Below are 23,045 nucleotides of genomic sequence, written 5' to 3'. Positions count from 1 at the left end.
CGCCCACCCACGCCACCCCCTCCGTTCAAGCCCACTCACGCCCCTCCGTTCGCCGGCGGTGTGCAGCCACCACACCACCCTCCTTCCGGCAGCCGGATTTCCGCCACAACACCCTCAAATCCCGGTGAGTATTCCACTATCCCCCTTTGTTTTTGTTTTCAATTTAATTTTAATGTAAACCCTAACTTTTTCTAATTATGTTTTTTAATTTAATTTGTAACTAAATTTTATTATTTAATTACTTGTGTTTAGTGTAGTGTAGTTTAATTTATATTGCAATGTTAGAATTAGTTTAATTTTTAAGATATATTGCAATGTTAGAATTAGTTTAATGTATGTTAGTTTAGTTTAAAATATATGTTAGATTAGTTTATAATGTATGTTATTTTAGTTTAAAATATATGTTAGTTAGTTTATAATGTATGTTAGTTTAGTTTAAAATATATGTTAGATTAGTTTAAAATATATGTTAGATTAGTTTAAAATATATGTTAATTTAAAAATACATGTTAGTGTATGTATGTTTATTTGAATGTGGGTAATTGTGTGTTAATTATATGTGTTTCATCACTTGCTTTAAACTTGTTTAAATTAAACGACGGAAATTCCGTCGCAAAGTTTGCGACGGAATTTATTCCCTCGCAAATTAACCCTTTTTGCGACGGAAATAATCGTCGCAAAACAATATTAAAAAAAAAAATAAAAAAAAACATTTTGCGACGGATTCTGCGACGGAAATTCCGTCGCAAAAAGTTTTTAAATTTTTTTTAAAAAAACTGAAGTTTCGCTGAAGGAGAGAGAAAAAGAAAACGAAGAACAGAAAGAGGAAAGCGTAGAGAGAGATAGAGGAAAGCGTAGAGAGAGAAAGAAAATCCGGCCACTTCACCGCCGCTGTCGCCACCGGAACGACCGGAATCCGGCCACTCACACCTACTAACGCCCACCCCCTCCGTTCACTCCCACTCACGCGCACTCACGCCCACCCACGCCACCCCCTCCGTTCAAGCCCACTCACGCCCCTCCGTTCGCCGGCGGTGTGCAGCCACCACACCACCCTCCTTCCGGCAGCCGGATTTCCGCCACAACACCCTCAAATCCCGGTGAGTATTCCACTATCCCCCTTTGTTTTTGTTTTCAATTTAATTTTAATGTAAACCCTAACTTTTTCTAATTATGTTTTTTAATTTAATTTGTAACTAAATTTTATTATTTAATTACTTGTGTTTAGTGTAGTGTAGTTTAATTTATATTGCAATGTTAGAATTAGTTTAATTTTTAAGATATATTGCAATGTTAGAATTAGTTTAATGTATGTTAGTTTAGTTTAAAATATATGTTAGATTAGTTTATAATGTATGTTATTTTAGTTTAAAATATATGTTAGTTAGTTTATAATGTATGTTAGTTTAGTTTAAAATATATGTTAGATTAGTTTAAAATATATGTTAGATTAGTTTAAAATATATGTTAATTTAAAAATACATGTTAGTGTATGTATGTTTATTTGAATGTGGGTAATTGTGTGTTAATTATATGTGTTTCATCACTTGCTTTAAACTTGTTTAAATTAAACAATTATGGTATGTATGTTAATTATATATGTTCACTAAGATTTGAAAGCATTTGCATCTTCTTATTCCTAGATACCCGTTCAAGACATACACATTAGGAGTATGTCTTGAATAGTCCCCGGTTGGGACTGTCCTTTGACGTTTAATCTCACTTTAGGTGGTGAATGTATGCAATGTTTTTGATTCTATGGAATATCTTGGCGTCTCATTTCTCTACAATGTTCTCTGGGTACATATGTTGGTGTGTTTAATTACCTACATCGTGTACTTGGAGAACTGTAGGGATATGCTGTCGGATTTTCTATAGAATTGAAAACTAGGCATACATTCACTAGTGAGATAAGATGTCCAAGGATGGGTTAGGTTGGAGTGATAAGGACCATCACCGAGGATGCCACCAGGTTGGGTGACACTCAGGTACCCACCCCTCATTCAGAGGCGGAGCCGAGTACCGTGCACCGTTCGAGTATGGATACGGATGACACTCAGCTTGAGCAACCTAGCTCAACCGGGTCTAACATGCCGGTGTTGGAACCTTCTATGCTCTGGTAAGATGTTAAATGAAAAGGGCAAATTCTGATTTGTTATTCATATAATGCTAATACAAATACCCTTGTTTCATAGGTTTGATAATGACGCTGTAAAGGGGAATGTCACTGATGTAATTCAAGGCTACTACAAAGCTCCTTGGAAGAACTACAGCGAGGTTGAAGGTCCCACCAAGGAACATTGGTTCACCTTGTTCAAGGTATAAGTTTAACTTATAAATAATAGGTGTCATAAATTTAACCAAATGAATATGTAACTAATAGAGTTTTTTGTATATTCAGCAACATTACAGTTGGGCACCTGCTTTGGAGGGGCAAGTGCGTAGGGCGTTTGATACTTATGCTGCAACTCGGTTGCGACAAATGTTCTACAACGTCACTAAAAGGATGGGAGGGAGAAAGCCAGACTGGATCTCAAAAGACATCCACAAGATGATGATGGATATTCCCCAAGTGGATGACGTTTACAAGAAGAGGTCAGCACAGAACAGATTGAACCGACGATCTGGCTCTATGGATAATGAAATAGAACCGACCCATTTTCAAGGTTCCATCTCTGCGGTACAACATGCAAAAAAGCTGGTAAGTTGTTGTATAAAAAATTGAATGTACGTATTTATATGTGCTTAATTACATTTGTATCTAATAATACTGTTCACTTGTTCACATTGCAAGGCGGCAAAGAATCAAGGGAAGCTTCCATCAGCACCTGATCTCTTCTTGCATACACACTTCAAGGAGGTGCCCGGGAAAGGGAAGGTCACTGCATCTGCGGATTCCACTTTATCCTTAACTCCACGTCAGGTAGCCTTATGGAAGTCCCAGCAGGGGGATCACTCTTCAGCCTGGTTGCGGACGGTCCCGATATCGGGTTTGGGTCAGACTATGAATGGTAAGACTTACCGTAGTGTTCTTTGCTACCGGTTAGGTGTTCCTTTATTCTCCGTTTCAACTCCGTGTTCTGCTTGCTCAAGGGTTTTCGACGGGGATATTTATGGGGATCATGCAGTGTCTTGTGCTGGGATGGTGGGTATTAAACATCGGCACAATATTGTTCGTGACACCCTTGTTGATATTTGTTTTCGGTTTGGAATCTCTGCTCGAAAGGAGGTTAACATTGGGTTGATTGGAGGAAATGACGGGGCTCTACGACCAGCAGATGTGCTGCTTTATTCCTGGGATAGAGGCCTTGATGTGTGTGTTGATTTGACGGGGTCTTCACCTTTGACGCAATCGGGGTTGTCTGACTTCGTTCCTGGTCGTGTTGTGTCGGCGGCGGCTCAGCGGAAGCGGGACAAGTATGGGACGCGTTGCAAGGCTATTGGCTATGGTTTTCTTCCTTTCTCCTTTTCTTCGTTGGGGGAATTAGAGAAGGATGTTGTTGCGTTGCTAAAGCGGGTTCAGGCTTTCGCTAAGACTCAGGATATTGGTGCTCGTGCAGCTGCTCACATCTTCAGCAGGATAGGGTTCGCTATAGCTAGAGGGATGGGGGCCCAGATTGTATCTCGGCTCCCCACCAATTTCTTGTAAATTGATTGACTCTGTAGGTTTTGATTTTTGATATAATAATAATAATAATAATAATAATAATAATAATAATAATAATAATTATTATTATTATCTAGTGATTTCCAAAAATTAAGGACTAAAATTTTAAAAACTAATTTAAGCATATATTGCTATTTCCTAACTCCTAAGCACTCAACAAGCAAGCAAAAAAGGGAACATAAAGAAAAATGGGAGAGATGTGGCAAGTCCACCAAGTATACCAATGGTTCAAGACTAAGCCATGGAGGAGTGTCATTGCCAATTTTGGGTTTTGGCATGGGGCCGAACCCACGAGTCCCAGACGAGGTGTCGAAACCAGGAGCCCTCGAAGCTATTGAGGTTGGATACCGGCACTTTGACACGGCCCCTATCTACTTGACTGAGAAGGGTTTTGGTCAGGCTATCTCGGAGGCACTTGAACGTGGGATGATTAAATCAAGAGAGGATATTTTTGTGACTTCTAAATTGTGGTGTAGTGATGCTCATCCTCATCTTGTTGTCCCTGCTCTCAAAAGGAGTTTACAGTACGTAATTCTTGCATTGCTTGCATGATAATTATTAGCAATGTCACACATTATATAGTATTCGTTCTAAATTAATACTTTGTACTTTGTTAGTGCTACTTTTAATCAATGGCATTCAAATTTTAAAAAGATGGTGGGATTAGATAATTATTAATCGATTTTATAATCAATTTTTTATTTTACATTGGTGAGATTAGTTAACATTAAACATGCATGATAATTATGAGAATTGATCACCAACATTAGAAACTAGAACCAACTTCAATTCAAACAGTGCAATATTGCATGCATGCTATAGTTATTGTTGATAATGCTTGTAACTTAGTATGTTAAGAACGAAAAGCTAATTTAATTAGTTTCCCTTTTCAACTTTAATAGAATTATAAGTAGGATTGCCTAGAATGTGATCCAGAGTACGAACTGAACACTTTATTGTAAGAGTATGTATCATATGACTAACTTCTCAATTAAAAATGAAATTTGGATAAGATTTGTCATAAATAGCGGGTCCACTAAAATTGACACTAGTAATATAGTACAGTAGTTGATTCTCTCTTAAGTCTTAATCATCGGAATTTTACTTGAATAAACTAATCAAGAAATATTAGACATGAAAAGTTGACTTATATAAATTTATTGGCTTCAAACTCAATTAGCTTACATTATTAAAATGTGCTTATTGTATGTAATTCTGAATCAAAGATGATTAACCTTTATTGACAATGAACTTGTCTAAACATTTTAAGCTTAGTTTTCATTAGTAGGCTTATGTGAGGACAAAATAAAGAGCATAAACCTTAGCTTGCAAATCTTTGGTAGGAAGCCTTTAGTTTCTTTCTTGATATATATATGACAAAATGACAAACCTATATATTTTAGAAAGCCTTTATATATATGATATGATATAAAAAGGTTAGTTTAATTCAAATCAATCCATCTTACATACTTTTTTTTAAGGAGTCATATATCCAATATACTCCATATTAATTAAGACCTAACCTTTGACGAACCCATGTCTCAAAAAACATATAAACTTCATATCAGTTATTAAATTTATGACAAAATCATGCATAGAAGTGTTGGGTACATTTATAGGGCTTTGAATTTGGAATACCTTGACATGTATATGATACATTGGCCAGTAAGTGGAAAGCCAGTACCACCACAGTATCCCCTGAAGGAGGAAGATTTCCTACCATTTGACCTTAAGGGTGTTTGGACGGCCATGGAAGAGTTCCAAAGGCTAGGCCTTACTAGGCTATCGGCGTTTGCAATTTCACTGGTAAAATGCTCGAGCAACTTCTAGCCATTGCTACCATCCCACCTGCAGTCAATCAAGTGAGTTATAATCAACATTCTTGCTATTAACTAAACACATATTGGCGTACAATGCACATACAAGTATATAAGTGCATTACATACATAGAAATCATAATCGTTTTGACAATGCACAAATATACAAATTAGAATTAAACAATAAAGTTTGATCATAAAAATCAAATGTAACGTATAATATTAGAATGAATGGATAGTAAAATGAAAATTTCATCATGCACTCAGGTGTACCATGAGCGGTCAAAATACATGAGTTATGAAAATGCAGAAAGAATATTGTATACAAATACAAAGTACATGAGCAAAAAAAAAAAAAAAAAAAAAAATCAAAACGATTCTCCTCTTGATTTAAAAGATTGATTTGTTATTTTTATTCCTTGATTTATTATTTACATTCCATATTACTTTTGATGAACAAAATTTCATTTTTTTTTGTTAAGAGAAAGAAATTGGGTTTATAGAGAGAGAAACTATGGTAAATTTTAATTTCAAAGTGATTTTCGGAGTTGATTTTATTGTTTTGATGAATCATTTAATTGAAAGATCGATGTAATTGACAAATTCGTTGTTGACAGAAAAAGGTGTTTTCGAATATTTTTGTTATCAATTTTTATGTTTTGGTGTTATTTGTTGGAAAAAATACCTGTTGAAATCAAAGACTATAATAAATTAAAGTACTTTCCTGATCAAAGACCTGTCCTCCTTCAGTTGTGCCGTGGTTTGGGATCCACTGTCTTAGAAGCGAAATACGCCACCACCGGTATGAGTTAAGCTAAAATACGGTCTCTCAACTTTGCTATTAGTAGCACATTTGGTCCCTCATCTTTGAAATGAGGCAAAAAGACCCTTCAACCACCCTTGCCTCACCATTTCTGGTAGAGGAACTTCCTAGTCAACAAAGTTTAGGGATGTCAATGCCAACTAAGCCAAAGTTCAAGGACTTCCAGCAATGAGTCAGAAAATTTTAGGGACTATACTTATTTTTTTCAAGCAAAAGTTTAGGGAGTTGTTAAATCATAGTCAATTTATTAAATAAAATACAAGCAAAAGTTTTTTTTTTTTTTTTTTGAAACAATATAAACAAAAGCTCAAGAATTCATAAAGTGAGTTTTTTTGACCAAATATTTATAAAAGTGAGTTGGCAAGAATAAAAATTGCTAATAAAATTTGATAATCATGATACATTTTATATTTTTTTTTTTATCATTCCTTTACTTCCTACCATTTTTTCGTAATCAAATTTTATACAATATATACCAACTAAACTACTTAACCACACATCCTCAAATCCTAATTCTTAACCCCTTATATATTTCACACACCAAAATAAATTAAATAAAAATTAAAAAAATCAAAAAATATAATGTGTTTTCGAAGTGAGTGAGTAAGACAAAGCCAAACTTTGTGATATAAAACTAAATAAATTTATGAAACTAGAATAAAAATAATACCACCCCACTTTTCTCATTAATTGAAAATTAATTTTTTTCACGAGTTTATGTTCTAAAAGGTTTTCAATTTTTTGGGTTTTTGTGTGTCAATTTCAAGGTTTTTTTTTTCTATTTGTTTTGTGTTCTAAATGATTTTCAATTTTTTTTGGGTTTTATGTGAGACAATTTTAAGGGTTTTCCTTTTTTTTCTTCTTTTGTCTTGTGTTAATTTCTAGGAGAAAATAATAATTTCCTTAGATTATTAACTAAATGTATTTAACTGAAGTAAATGGCGACGACCATACATTCACGCGTAAATTATCTCACTTATATATTTTTAAAAAGTAAATAATTTTTATTGAAATTAAATTGGTTTAGTTGAAATGAAATTAGTTAAATTGAACTAAATTACACTTAGGGGTTAAAACTTATAATCACTCTTGTATGGGAGCATCATGTGTTCCTTTAAGGTCCCTAACCTTTGGCTTATAATAATTACATTATCCACCTCACCCTATAAGTCCCTAAACTTTCATTTCTAATTTACTAAATGCTAACTCATCAGCTAAAGATTCCTAAGCTTTGCATTTAAAATCATTAAATTTATTGCCACATGTGCACCAAGGTGTCTAAACTATGCTTAGTCAGATAATTTATACCTGCAAACTGAGTCATTGGTGGTTGAGGGACCATTTTGCCTCATTTGAAAGTTGAGGGACTAAAATGCTACAAATACCAAAGTTCAAGGACCGTATTTTAGCTTAGCTCCCACCGGTACAGATATCCTAGTGACGCACGCCCCCCAAGATTTACACAACGACCTCCGTAATTCTTGTACTTGAACTCGAAGGTTGAAATTGCTCAAGAACTGTTCAAATCTCAAAGGGTAGGTTTGAGTTTTGTGTTTTGGGTTTTTTATTTTCCGTCCCCAAAATTAATTGATGAAGAACGAAAAATAATAATGGACGAATCAATGTATAATAATAACAAAGTGAAGAAATTAAAAAGTAGTCTGATCTTATTTTTGCTCAGCAAATACATATATACAACTAATACAAGTATTCATATACGTGGGCCCAAGAAACCAAAAAAAAGGAAAGTAATTCGTGAGGATTACTTGAAGAAAAAGACAAAGAAACAAACCCACTCACCGCCTTCACCACTCGACAAATCCCGCGACCAAAGGTTCGAACCCACGCTGGCAGCTCCAAACCCGCGGGTCAGACCCGCGACCTTCACGATGTGCAGCTGCCACTGCCTACCCGCAGCAGCCCACACACATCTACAAGCGGAGCGATGCAGCGAGGTTCGGGTTTCTTGACGCGTAGAGGTTCATGATAGTGATATTAAGCAAGGTATTAACAAGGTTACACATGGCTTAGTACAAGGATCATGAACTAACTCATTTGAATGCATTACTAGATTTCAACAATCCCCCACTAATGCATACAAATGCTATAACTTGAGATCTGAACAGTGAAAGAAAGTCTTAATACTTAAACGCTAGTATCCAAAGGTTTGAACTAACACATTAGTGCACAAGGTTTTTAACACTTTCCCATTTAGTATCCAAAGGTTTGAACTCCTAGAAGCGAGGAAGGGACCTTGGGAACACATACCTTGACTTTAGAGCTCAAGCAACTCCGCGATTCTTGGCTACACTTGGGTACTAACGAGTACTTCAAAAGAACCACACTTGTCCTCCCTAGAAGAGCGCCACCCTTCGTACTCACGCAGGTGTTCCTTACATTCCCAGCAAATCCAAAGACTATTCATGCAGACATGTGTACCTCACATGGACCTTGCATATCCAGGACTATTCATACAATGGAATTGGAACATTAAGAACACTTAAGTTCAACCTCCATCAACACAATGGTGCATCTATCTCGCCACTGCTCAACAAGCTCTTAGGCTAGATGCATTAAGGGCTAAACCCAACCTCATCTCTACGGTACCTCTATCCTTCCCTACTCAAGTAGTATCCGGGCTAGTGATTCTAGGTGCATTTAAGAATCACTATCGTTCCCAACTCTTGAGCCACTGGGCTAGAGATATTAGAGTATGCTCAACCTGTACATTCGGTTTCAATATCAGTCCTATTCTTAGAGTATCTGGGTTAGAGATTCTAGGTACATTTAAGAATCACTATTTTCTCTCTACTAAAAGAATATATGGACAAGTGACATTAAGAGCCACACTCAACCTGTCTTGAATCTACCTGGTTAACAACCACTCAAAAGAGATATTAGATTCAAGCATTATAAGCATAATTAATAGACAATAAATCCAACTACTTTAACAATTAGACAATCATCAATAGATAAAGGATTTATTCAGATCAAACATTAATTATTACTTACAATTAAATTGCGTCCATCACAAGGTCTTAACCCATTCCGTATGATAACTCAACTACCATTCTCTTGCATAAGCCTTTTGTAAAAGGGTCAGCTAGGTTTCTCTCTGTCCGAACATAGTCTAGAGAAACAACCCCATTCACAATATATTGTCTTACCAACTTTTGTCTGACATGTATGTGTCGCTTTTTGCCGTTGTAGACACTGTTCTTTGCAACATAAATCGCCGCTTGTGAATCACAATGCATAAATATCGGTGGTGTTGGTTTCCCCCACAATAGGATATCCGCTAACAGGTTTCTTAACCAATCAGCTTCTTGGGTAGCAAGATCTAAGGCTATGAACTCTGCTTCCATAGTAGATCTAGCTATACATGATTGCTTTGCAGATTTCCATGATATTGCACTCCCACATAGAGTAAACACAAACCCACTACTGGAGCTCACTTTCTCACTAGAAGTTATCCAATTTCCATCACAAAACCCTTCAAGAACCAAAGGATGGTCAATAAAGTCCAAACCCCAATTCATGGTCCCTCGAAGGTACCTAAGCACACACTTTAATGCGCTCTAGTGTTCAATACTAGGACAATGAGTGTACCTGCTATGCCTGCTTACAACAAATGCAATATCTGGGCGAGTACAATTCATCAAAAACATCAAACTACCGATTACCTTAGCATATTCTCCCTGAGAAACTGCCGCACCCATATTCCTCACTAGAATAGTGTTCTGATCATACGGAGTCTTTAAAGGCACAAGATCAAAGCAATCAAACTTTTTCAACACTTTTTCCACATAATGAGATTGACTCACAAAATATCCTTTCTTGGTTTTTAACACCTTAACACCAAGAATTACATCTACTTCTCCCAAATCTTTCATCTCAAACTTAGAAGAAAGCAATTTTTTTAGTTTTAGTTATAGCACTCTGTAGGGAATATTTCAAGCATCCCACACTTGAGCCCCACTGTGATCTTACACTTAAGCATGGTGGCGTCCAAAGGGAAGGAAGCTAGAGTAAAAGAGTCGCCAACAAGTTTTAGGAACTTGTAAATCGTTCACAGGATGAAGGTTACACCCCTTAACGATCCAGAAGATCGTTAACTCCAATAGGTCTGGAACCATGACTAGAAGTTCGGGGATGAAGGTACAAATCCAACCTAGAAGAGATTGAACTTGCCCTAAAAATAGGCCTCTACTTTATTCTTCTCGTATTCATGTGCGCTTTCTGACTAACATGCAATCAATAGGTTTACCCTAAACCTGTTTAATCTATGTTGGTTGAATATTAATGCACAAACAAATCTATTATTGGTGATCACTTGAATTATAATCATATTAGCCTAAACAAGATTATTAATTATCTTATTAAGCGTGATTACAAGTACAAATTCCCTTTAAACATGCATAAAAGGTGTGATCAAGAAATAACAATAAAAATATGTCAAGCAACATAATAATCATCATCATAATCAAAGCTTAATAATAATAGCAAGATCCTAGGCATGATACTAACAAGATTAATAACAAACCCTAACATGTCACTAAACAATAAAGATCAAAACTTTATCCCTAACATGATACTAACATGCTATTAGGAAAGAAATAGGAAGCATCATAATAAAATATACATGATGTTAGAAATTTTTGTTAACCCTAAACATGATACTAGGAAGCAATAAAACATCCTAACATGATACTAGGAATCAACAAAACAATCTAAGCATGATTTCTATATCAAAAGAATAACAAGTAAATCACTTACTTGGATGCCTCGTATCTCTTTCTAACAACAAAACACACACGTTAGTAACTTCAAGGAAAATAATAAAACAAACAATTAAATAAAATAATTGAAATAGGGATTTGGGACCAAACCCTCAGAAATATTAAACCTTTCACGTCTAGGGCGAAGACAACTTCGAACTTGGCTAGGTGTGTCTAGAACTTGTGATTGAGGAATTTTCAGAGAGGGAAGGTTTTAGAAAAAGAATAGAGAGAAAAGCTTCTAGCATTTTTAGAGAGAGAATAGAGATGATTGATGTGAATTATTGTTGATGATTATTGTTTGTTGATGAATGAAAACAGGATGAGACGACCCCTATTTATAAGAAAACAGCACGGTATCAAATCAAGTCATATTCGGAATAAAATTAGCATCTGTCGCCAGGCGACATACATCAGCGCCAGGCGACAGATGTTAGCGCTAGGCGACAGACTTTGGCATTTGGCGCTAATTAAAAGATAAAACGCGCTTTTGTACGGAATCCTCTTCTTAATATGATTAAGCAGCAAATTCCGTGTTAAAATCATGTTTGTGATAAAACACTTATTTTATTCCAAATAAAACTCTTTAAAATATAATTATCACTCCTAATATCATTAGAATTAAAAAGGAACCTTCCAAATATTCTAGAAGATTAAAATCAATCCTAATAACTTTAGGAATAATAATTAATAGGCTCTCCTCTAGATCATTGGGCCGTATATAAAAATCATTTCGGGCCCAATTTAATTTAATCCATAACTTCCTCATTATTCATCGGAATTGGGCTTATAATATATCATTGGAAAACTCTTTTCGAGCCTAATCCAACTACACTATTTTTGGACCGTTATCATGGACAAAACCAAATTGGACTGACTATTTTTCATAAATAGAGTAAGAGAAGAAATATTTTCAAAAACAGAAAGAAGTATTTTAATAAAAACATCCACATCACTAGACTTTTCACACTTTCACCTTCTTCGATAATCAAGCGACGCGAAAGGTATTTATTAATGGGCTTGGTTTTGGGGAGACACATTTGGGTGTCTACAGAAGCCCCCACTTTGACTAAGTTTGGAGAAACGCAAGTTTCGAAAATGAAAGCTAAAGTAGCGATAGGGACGGAGAATGATTTAGAACGTTCTGCGATCCTAAATCATTCTTGTAACGCCGATACCTGCAAACTAGTGTTAGTTAAAACAGATAAAAGAGTTAAGAAACGCGTATCTTGCACCGTCGAGCACACGTCTCTGGAGTAACTGATTTTGTTTGACGATCTTCCTCAAGCTAGGGGATATCGCCTGAAGACTGCTACGCTTGCAGCTGCCTTCAATTTCCGTTGTTTTATGACCATCTTCCATATCCTAGGGAACACGATCGAAGATAAATTCGCTTGAAGTCACCTCCTGTTTTCTGACAACCTTCCTCATCCTAGGGAACACCATCGAAGATAACTCCGCTTGAAGCCATCCTCGGTTGTCTGACAACCTTCCACATCCTAGGGAACATTATCGATAAATGCTGCTACATCTCGAGCTATTTTCTTGAATCATGGTGACAACCGTCCCAATCATAGCGAACGTCGTCGAAGACAGCCTCATCACGAACCGTTCTTCTCAAATCTAGGTGACAACCTCCACAATCTTAGCGAACGTCGTCGAAGACCGCCCATCTCGTGCCATCTTCTCAAATCTAGGTGACAACCTCCTCAATCTTAGCGAACATCGTCGAAGACTGCCCATCTCGTGCCATCTTCTCAAATCTAGGTGACAACCTCCACAATCTTAGCGAACGTCATCAAAGACTGCCCATCTCGTGCCATCTTCTCAAATCTAGGTGACAACCTCCACAATCTTAGCGAACATCATCGAAGATCGCCTATCTCGTGCCATCTTCTCAAATCTAGTAATAATTTCCACCATTCTAGCGAAAGCTATCAAAAACCGCTTCATCTCGAATTATTCTTTTCTCAAATCACATAATAACCTCCCCAATCATAGTGAAAGCTATCGAAGGCCGTTTCATATCGAATCATCCTTCTCAAATCCAAGCAAGAGACTCTTTTAATCTTAAAGCCTCATATTGAAAACTTCTTCATCTTGAATTTTCAAATCTTCTTGTCTTTACTTTTAGGAGTAATAGACCTTTCTAGCTTTGCGAAGAATTTTATCTTGAGATTCTTCGATCTTGAAGTCAATCTCTATAGAAATCTCCATCCTAGGAATCTTTTGTGATTACAATCAATCACTACTCAAATTAGTTTTCAAATTCGCTTAATCAATATGCAATCGATAATTTGATCGTCATCAGGCCGATCATCAATCAAGACCGTAATCGGGTCGACTACTAATCAAATGTGTCAAAAGTTGTTCATTCGATATGATCGTCATCAGGCCGATCACTTACTACGATTGTAATCAAGCGGACTACTAATCATGTCAATTTGCTTATAGGGGCTAACTGGCGTACCAAGGAACCCGAAATTACTGCATGAGGTCCGCATAATCATTTATGGAGGCCACGCATCTTGTCGCTGTACCATTCCGCGTGAGTGCATACTGTCGCCAGTATTTTTCTCCGTCGCCAGGCGACGAGCTTAAGAGCCTGACGACAACCTTGTCGTCAGGCACTTTAGTCGCTGCTGCTGTTGTCTGTTGCTCGGTTTCACTCCAAACCTTCAACTTGGTCGTTTCCTTTCAACCAAATCCGCTCGAGTCTTTTGCAAATTAAAGCTCCTCATCTTTAATTTACCGATCCATATAAGAATTTCATGCGTTTATATTCGCGGTTTTTCGAAAAATCCGGGAATGTTCTTGCTCGCTTGCTCTTTGGAAGTGATAGCTTCCCATGCCTTGAAACTCTGTCGAAAACACTATCCTTCAAGATTTTACCGAGTCCAAGTTAATTTCCGTAGAGATCTTCCATCTTGGGAAATTCGTGATTATGACCAATTACTATTCCAAACGAGGTGCTTGATCAAAATCCGGATGTGCTCAATCAATCAGGCTGATCGTCAATCTAACTGCGATCAGGCCAACTCTAGTTGATTTGCTAAGCCATTTGCGTCCTTTTGCTTCAAATCTTTTGTACCTGCATTTATATGTTGGACTATAGGACTTTGCTTATTATTTTTTAGGGTTGTCCTAAGACTTAGTGTTACTTGATTCATTGCATAATATTTAATGTGTTTTCAACATATATGACTTGTCATGGCTCGACTCAAAGTATAAACTTGACTTAATGATGACTCACTTCATGTGACTCGTGTGTGCAAAGTGTTGACTCATGACTCAATGTGTGACTCAAAAACGCAGAAAAACAAAAATTTATGTCATTTTTATGGAGGGTACCTGTAGGGAATATTTCAAGCATTATGATAACCCCAAACTTGAACCCCACTGTGATCATACACTAAAGTACGGTGGCGTTCCAAAGGGAAAGACAAAGAGCAAAAAGAGTCGCCAACAAGTTTTAGGAACTTGTAAACCCAAAAGACAATCCAAAGGACCGTCAACTACTCCATAAGGTCTTGAACCAAACAGGGTCCGGGGATGAGGGTACGAATCCAATCTACAAAAGAAAGGACCCGCCCTATAAAATAGGCCTCTACTTTGTTCTGCTCGTATTCATGTGCGCTTTCCGAATAACATACAAACATTATATTAAACCTACCCTGTTTATCTATGTTGGTTGAATATTAATGCACAAATAATACAATTATTGGCGATCACTTGAATTAAAATCACATTAGCCTAAACCAAAATTATTAATTATCTTATTAATCGTGATTTCAAGTACAAATTCCCTTTAACAATCATAAAAGGTGTGATCAAGCAATAACAATAAAATATAAATAATATCAAGCAACATAATAAATCAATAACGATGATAATAGCATGATAAGGCATAATAAAGCTCAATAATAATAGCAAGATCCTAGGCATGATACTAACAAGATTAATAACAAACCCTAACATGTCACTAAACAATAAAGATCAAAGCTTTAAACCTAACATGGTACTAACATGATATTAGAAAGAGTAAAGGCATCCTAAACATGATACCAGAAAGCAATAGTAACATCCTAACATGATACTAGAAAGCAATAATAACAATAATAAGCATGCTTTCTACGTTGAAAGAGAGTAATAAGATTACATACTTTGAAGCCTCGTATCTCTTTCTAATAACAAAATACACAAATTAGTAAACTTCAATGAAAATAAATAAAGAAATTAAAGAATTAAATTAGAATCAAATTAAATAAAGTTTTGACTAGTTTTGGACCAAACCCTCAGAAATTATCAACCTTGCACGTCTAGGGCGAAGGCAACTTCGAACTTGGCTAAGAGACTCTAAGATCTTGTGAATGCGGAATATTGTATGTAAAAGCTAGTTTAGAAAAAGAGAGAGAAATAATAAGAATTAAGGATAAGAGTTGATGATTGTGAATGATTATTGTGAATTGATTATTGTGAAAACAGGGATTCGGACGCTATTTATAATGAAATAGTCCAGAAAAATCATAGAATTTGATAAGGAATAAAACTCCATGCTGTCGCCAGGAATCAACTCTGTCGCGACGCGACAATGTCTGCCGCGAGGCGACAGGGTCTGTCGCGCGGCGACAGAGTCTGTCGCATGGCGACAGATTTGTCGTTTGGCGACAACCTATATTAGCGCGTTTTCCTTCACGCGGAATCCGATCTTTAATCAACTTGATCTACGGAATCCATACAGAAGATAAAATATATATTTTTAAGATAACAAAACGATATTTTATTCCAAATAAAAATCTATTAAAGATAATTAATTATTAAATCTAATAATATTAGAATTAAAAAGAACTTTCTAGAAACTTCTAGAAAACTATAATTAATCCTAATAATTTTAGGAATAATAATTAATATTGGGCCCTCCTCTAGATCATTGGGCCGTATTTAAATAATTAACCAGGCCCAGTTTAGTATTTTGGCCATAACTTCCTCAATATTCATCGGAATTGATCTTATAATATATCATTGGAAAGGTCTCTTCGAGCCCCATCCATCTACACTATTATTGGACCTTAATTATGGACCAAACTAAACTGGTTCGGCTATTTTCAAATAAACAAAGTCATTTTCAAAAACAGAGAGAAAAGAATTTAATTAAAACTAAACCGCAACACTTGACTTTCAAACCACTTTCACCTAATTCGATAATAACACAACGTGAAAGGAATTTATCACTGGGTTTGGTTTTGGGGAGACACAAATGGGTGTCTACAGAAGCCCCCACTTTGACTGAGTTTGAAGAAACTTATGTTTTGAAAACGAAAGTCAAAGTATCGATAGGGACGGAGAATGATTCAAAACTTTCTGCGATTCCAAATCATTCTTATAACGTCGATACCTGCAAACTAATCATTAGTTAAACAGATAAAAGAGTTAAGAAACGCGTATCTTGCACCGTCGAGCACACGTCTCTGAACGTAAGCATTTTGCTATTGCTTTTGTTAACCTCCACAGTATCTCGTGAACGCCATCATTGAAAATAACCGTATGTCGTCGTCTTCAATACTCTTGTGACAATCCTCCACAGTATTTCGGGAACATCGTCGAAAATAACTGTATGTCGTCATCTTCAGGTTGTGGCCGTACGTTGCCACGGCAGTGCATCGCCGATGTAGACAATCTCTTCTTTACCTCGAGTGACCGTCGAAGGTGACCTTGCTTCGCCATCTCCAAAATTTGTGACACTACCTCGCCACGGCCGTGCTTCGCCACTAGACAATTCCTCTCTATGTTGAGACATTGCCAAAGAATCATTTTGCCTATTGACCCTTAATATACCGTTGTTTATCATCGCTTTTGTATATTTGTGCCAATACTTCGGTGCTTTTTGCCTTTGTAAACCATTATTTTGGTGCATCTATTGAACCAATATTTCGGTGTATCTGTTGAACCGATATTTCGGTGCCTTATTATGAGCCAATACTTAGGCACTTTAAGCTAAGTGAGACAATCTTTCATCAAGTCGATCACTTAGTGCATTTTGCGATCAAGCTGACTGAATCATGTCAATTTGCTTAAAGGGGCTAACTGGCGTACCAAGGAACCCAAATCACTAAAATAGGCCCACAAAACCATAAGGAGGGGCCCTGCACTCTGTCGCCGGATTTCAGGGTGAGGTTAGGTGGCCTGGCCCTGAGTTGCAGTTCGCGCCGCCCGGTGGTTCAGGGGGCGATGATGGACATACTCCACGGAGTAGGACATTTTTCGATACATTCGGCATCCCTCGCGACTTGCGACCTCCGGCGCCATAGTTGTACCTGTGTTTATTTATTTTTGACTTTTGTAGGACTTTGTCTATTTTATTCATATGATTTATGTACTAGGCATTTGTATATATATGCACTTTATTATTTATTAACATTTTATTTGCCTGATTTATTATTTTGTAACAAATGTGTTGTGCATGTAAGTGTGTGAGAAAGTGTAATTTTTCCGCAAAATTTCCGTCATTTTTAATATTAGTGGAGGGTACCGACTCTCTCCCCCAAAAAAAGAAATGAAAAAAGAAAAATGAAGGAAGAAAATATGATAAGCCTAAAATTAATTAAGCTTAATATGATATAATAATAATAATAATAATAATAATAATAATATAATAATAGTAATAATAATGATAAGAAAGGTGTATGAATAGGAATAGAACAGTAAGTCAAGTCAAAGTCGAAATCAAGGACGTAAAAACACGGTTTCCTACGCGAAATAGGTGTCGCTGAAAAGAAATAAACCGGTGTCGTGTAATTCATCCTATCGCCACGCGACAGGGTCTGTCGCCACGCGACAATTTTGTCGCCTGGCGACAGACGCGCTTTCCTGTTTCCTACAGGAATTGAAGTCTGTCATGAAAAAAAGTTATAAATAGACCCGAATTATCCGTTTACTGCATAATTTAACCAGTTTATTAATTAGCTAATTAACTAGAAATCATGCCTTTAGCTAAAAGAATTTTTTGTGGATACATGGATGAATGGTGTCGTCATTTAACTGCTAAAGATAAAAAAGCATTAGATATTTCTCATATGGGGGGTATGTTTGGAATCAAGGGGATGAGTCTTGACATTGATTTTATTTATTCTGCCATAGACTATTGGGATATTGATACTCACTGTTTTAGATTTTTCCATGATGAAATATGTCCTTTACCGGAAGAATTTGGAGCCATTATAGGTTATTATTCCACAGATCTTGCGGTAATGCCTAGAATCAATGAATATTATTATAAAGATTTTGAATGCTTTTTTGATTTGAGGGGTACGGCTTTAAAACATATAGTGCATGGGAATATAGTTGATTTGACAGAATTTGCACATTATTTTTATGATAATCCTAATCCTGATTTTCGTGTCTATAAGAGAAGGGCTTTTCTTTATTGCTTGTTTAACCAATTACTCTTAGTTAGTGGTAAGGATAATGAAGGCCAATCAATGATTATATCTGTTATAGAACAAGTTGAATCTGGGAGAAATCCAATGCCGCTAATTATTGGAGAGACTATGCTATGGTTGGATGCATTAAGAAAGAATCCAAGAGCACCTTTTCGAGGTTCTCCAATTTTATTACAGGTATAAAATAATGCTATTTTTAATTTACCAAGAATTAAAGAATATTATTTTACACTATAATACTAATTCAATACATATTTTACAGATATGGCTCATGGAGAGGTTAAAGCTTATTAATCCTCCTAACGATATACACACATATGTTCCAAATTGCATAGTCCGGCGAAAGAAACGATTTTTGAAAATAGGTCGCCGTGAGTGGAGCAAGGTGTTTGCTGCCGGTGACTTTACCATAAGCTGGATTGTTCCTTGGTGGAAGATTGAGGCAATGGTTGGTTGCAGTAACCAAGCATATTGTCGTCTCCCGAGCTTGTCAAGATTAACCTTTTATTTTCCTTGTAGAGTTATGAGACAATATGGTCTTGCACAAACCATCCCTATAGGAGATCTCCGCCGTCCTTATGAATTTCCTGTGTCACAAGAGATTGAGCGTTTTGACGGATACTGGAGTGGTAGGCCCTTATGGGGAGTGATTACCCACAAGGAACCACCTTGTTTGTCAAATAAAGTGAAACAATGGCTTGATGGAAGATTTCAAAAATCTCAAGTCAAAATTGAGAAGACCAATGTGAAGGATCGTCTAGGTGACAAAAAGGTCCCTGCTAAAGAACGTCTAGGGGAAAGGATTGAATTCAAAACTCCTATTATGCCAGGAAAGAAAAGTTCTTAGAAAAATCAAGGAAAAAGAAAAGTTGACTCTACAAAGAAGGAAGCTTGGGTAGAGAAGAAACATGGAGTTCTAGCGGAGGGAGAAACCATCTATACTAAGATAGAGTGTAGGTCTTCTAATGGTTGTCTCCTAGCAAAGGCTATGGATCAAGAGGAAGAAAATGAAGACACAAATTGGAAGAGAATCAAGAGAGAGAAAAAAGACTAGAGCATTGCTTTTCCTTTGATTTATTAGACAAAGTTAATTTATTTTAGTTAATTTTTCAGCTTTTATTTTATCAATAATGTACTTTTTTATTAATTAATAAAATTTCAGCTTTTATTTTGATTAACTTTTAATTAAAGCAATGAAAACAATTACAACATTTATTTTTCGGAGAATTAATTCGAGTACGGAAGTCGAATAAATTTCCAGAACATGCGAAACTGGTCTAGACACTCGCAGAAAGCTGGCGCTGCTATCTGATTCACTGTCGCTGACCATTTGGCTCTGTCGCCTGGCGAAAAAATTGTCGTCTGGCGACAAAGTCTATTTTCTGGCGCCGGTCTTGAAATTTTGCAGACATGCGTTTTTTACTTCGGGGATACAGAATTTGAAGAGATTAAAGTGGCCGCACCCTGTCTGGGTTGCCTACGTATCCTTTGCTTAAGGAATCTGGCCAAACGTAGCTCTCTTGAGTATTTCACTCAAGTACTTATGGGTAGTATTTCTTAAGTTGGTCAAGGTTTGTCATGTTTGAAAATTCATTGCCATCCATATCAGTTAATTTAGCCGCGCCCCCTGACAGGATTGTTTTGACAGTATATGGTCCGGACCAATTAGGCCTGAATTTGCCTCTTGGATCTAAAACATTTTTTCTTAATGCTTTTAATACCAAGTCCCCAACCTTGATATTTCTAGTCTTGACCTTTTTATTGAAATGTCTAGCCATGCGGGTTTGATAACATTGAGTATGATGTAGAGCTTCTAGTCGCTTTTCATCGAGTAGGATTAGCTCTTCATATCGTGCTCTAGTCCATTCGACTTCATCAAGTTTACTTTCTAACGCAATGCGTAGAGAAGGTATTTCTAACTCTACAAGTTGTACGGCATCCATTCCATATACTAAGTTGAATGGTGTATTTCCTGTTGATGTTCGGATTGACGTGCGATAACCCCACAGTGCGAAGTGAAGTTTATCAGGCCAATCCTTATAATTTTCAGTCATTTTTTCAATGATCGTTTTCAAATTTTTATTAGCGGCCTCAACTGCTCCATTTGCTTGAGGTCTATAAGGTGAAGAATGGTGATGTTGAATACCATATTTTTGTAGCAATTCTTCACATTTGGCTTGAAAGTGAGTTCCGTTGTCACTTACCATTTCATGTGGGACTCCGTATCGACAAATTATGTTTCTTTCGATAAAGAGTGCTACATGTTTGGCGGTGAGTTTGGCATATGATTGTGCTTCCACCCATTTTGTGAAGTAATCTATTGCAACCAAGATGTATTCATGACCTCCTGTTCCGGGAGGTGTAATCTTTCCAATTATGTCTATTCCCCATGTAGAGAAAGGCCATGGTGAAGTGTAGGTGTAGAGAAGAGAAGGTGGGATATGTTGCAAATTTGCGTAAATTTGACATTTTGGGCATCTTTTTACATATTGATGACAATCTCTATTCATGGTAGTCCAGTAATATCCTTCTCGCATTATCTTTTGGACTAGCATTTTGCCATTAACATGTGTTCCACATATACCTTCATGGATTACTCTCATAGCTCTTTGGGCATCCTTTTTGTCTACACATAATAGAGCTCGACCCTTAGGTACCCTTTTGTGTAGTTCATTTCCTATGAGTACAAACTGGGAAGCTAAAAGTCTTAATACTCTTTTCGCTCTTTTGTCAGCATGAGGAGGATATTCTCCTTTGGTGACATAATTTAATATATCCGTGAACCATGGTTCTTCTTCAGGTTCCTCTTCTTGAATCACTTCATCATCTTCTATAGCTTGAATATATGCTGGTCTATGCCTTTTTTCTATGGTTAAAGGCATTTGCTCAATTTCTTTAGGTATTTAGACCATTGAGGCTAGTCTTGCCAAGGCATCGGCGAATTGGTTTTCCTCTCTAGGTAGGTAAGTGTATTCCACTTTCTCCAATTGATCGGTGAGAGTTTCCAAATACGTTTGGTAAGGAGCTAAGCTTTCACTCCTAACCTTCCATCTTTTGGAAATTTGATTAATAATTAGGGAGGAATCTCCAAATATCCGGAGTTTCCTTACGCCTAAGGCTAAAGCGGTTTCGAGGCCTACCACACATGCTTCATATTCGGCTGCGTTGTTAGTGACGTCGAAATCCAATTTAATGGATATAGGGACATGTTCTTCTTTAGGTGATACTAACAAGACTCCTACGCCGCATCCCTTTTGGTTTGAGGCTCCATCAAAATATAGAGTCCATGTATCATCCTCTGTCATCATTAAACTTTCATCTGGGAATTCATTCTCTTCTAAGGGTGCCGAATCTTCTATTGGGAAATCTGCTAGAAAATCCGAGACCACTGATCCTTTAATCGCCTTTTGAGGCATAAACCTTATATCGAACTGGGCCAAATTTACTATCCATCTTGAGATACGCCCATTAAGTGTAGATCTTTCGAATAGGTATTTAAGGGGGTCCATTCGTGAGACTACGTAAACGGTATGCACGAGCATGTAATGTCTTAATTTAGTTGTGGCCCACACCAGCGCGAGGCACAACTTTTCCAATGGTGTGTAGCGTGTTTCATACTCGAGCATTTTCTTACTTAGGTAGTAAATAGCATTTTCTTTGCTTTCTACCTCTTGTGCAAGCATAGCTCCCATTGTTTCCTTTGTGACGGTTAAGTATAGTCTTAAGGGTATTTCGGGGAGTGCTGGAGCTAATACAGGAGGATTCGAGAAATAGGCTTTGATCTTTTCAAAGGCTTTTTGACACTCATCGTCCCATATGATTGGTACATTTTTCTTAAGCTTCTTGAATATTGGTTCGCATATCGTGGTTAACTTGGATATGAACCTACTTATGTATTGCAACCGGCCAATAAATCCTCAGATTTGCTTTTCGGTTTTTGGCGGTGGCATGGATATGATTGCTTTAATTTTGGTGGGATCTATCTCTATTCCTCTAGAGCTTATGACATATCCCAAGAGTTTCCCTGAGGTAACTCCAAAAGCACATTTGGAGGGGTTTAATCTCATGTTGTATTTTCTTAGTCTTTCAAAGAACTTTTTTAAGGCTATTGGGTGTCCTTGGCGGTCTTTTGATTTTACAATCATGTCATCCACATAGACCTCCACTTCTTTATGCATCATATCATGGAGTAGGGCAGTTGCTGCTCGTTGGTAAGTAGCACCCGCGTTTTTTAACCCGAATGGCATTACCGTGTAGCAATAAGTACCCCAAGGTGTTATGAATGTTGTCTTTTCCATATCTTCTTCGGCCATGAGGATTTGATTGTATCCTGCGTACCCATCCATAAATGAGAGAAGTGCATGGTTTGCTGTGTTATCTACCAAAATATCGATGTGTGGTAAAGGGAAGTCGTCCTTTGGACTTGCCTTATTTAGGTCTAGATAGTCGACACACATTCGAACTCTACCATCTTTTTTCGGAACCGGGACAACATTGGTGACCCATTCGGGGTATTTGGAT

The 23,045-nt window shown here is 36.9% G+C and overlaps 1 pseudogene; it reads left to right on the top strand.

Moving 5' to 3' along the window:
- The first annotated feature begins 1,963 nt into the window (after positions 1 to 1,963).
- Positions 1,964 to 23,045, top strand: part of LOC145565390 (non-functional NADPH-dependent codeinone reductase 2-like) — a 48,507-nt pseudogene continuing 27,425 nt past the window's right edge.

This window comes from Chenopodium album, chromosome 10 (genome assembly GCF_948465745.1).
Source record: "Chenopodium album chromosome 10, dcCheAlbu1.1, whole genome shotgun sequence".
Taxonomy (NCBI): domain Eukaryota; kingdom Viridiplantae; phylum Streptophyta; class Magnoliopsida; order Caryophyllales; family Amaranthaceae; genus Chenopodium; species Chenopodium album.
This window is presented reverse-complemented; position numbering and strand designations above follow the sequence as displayed.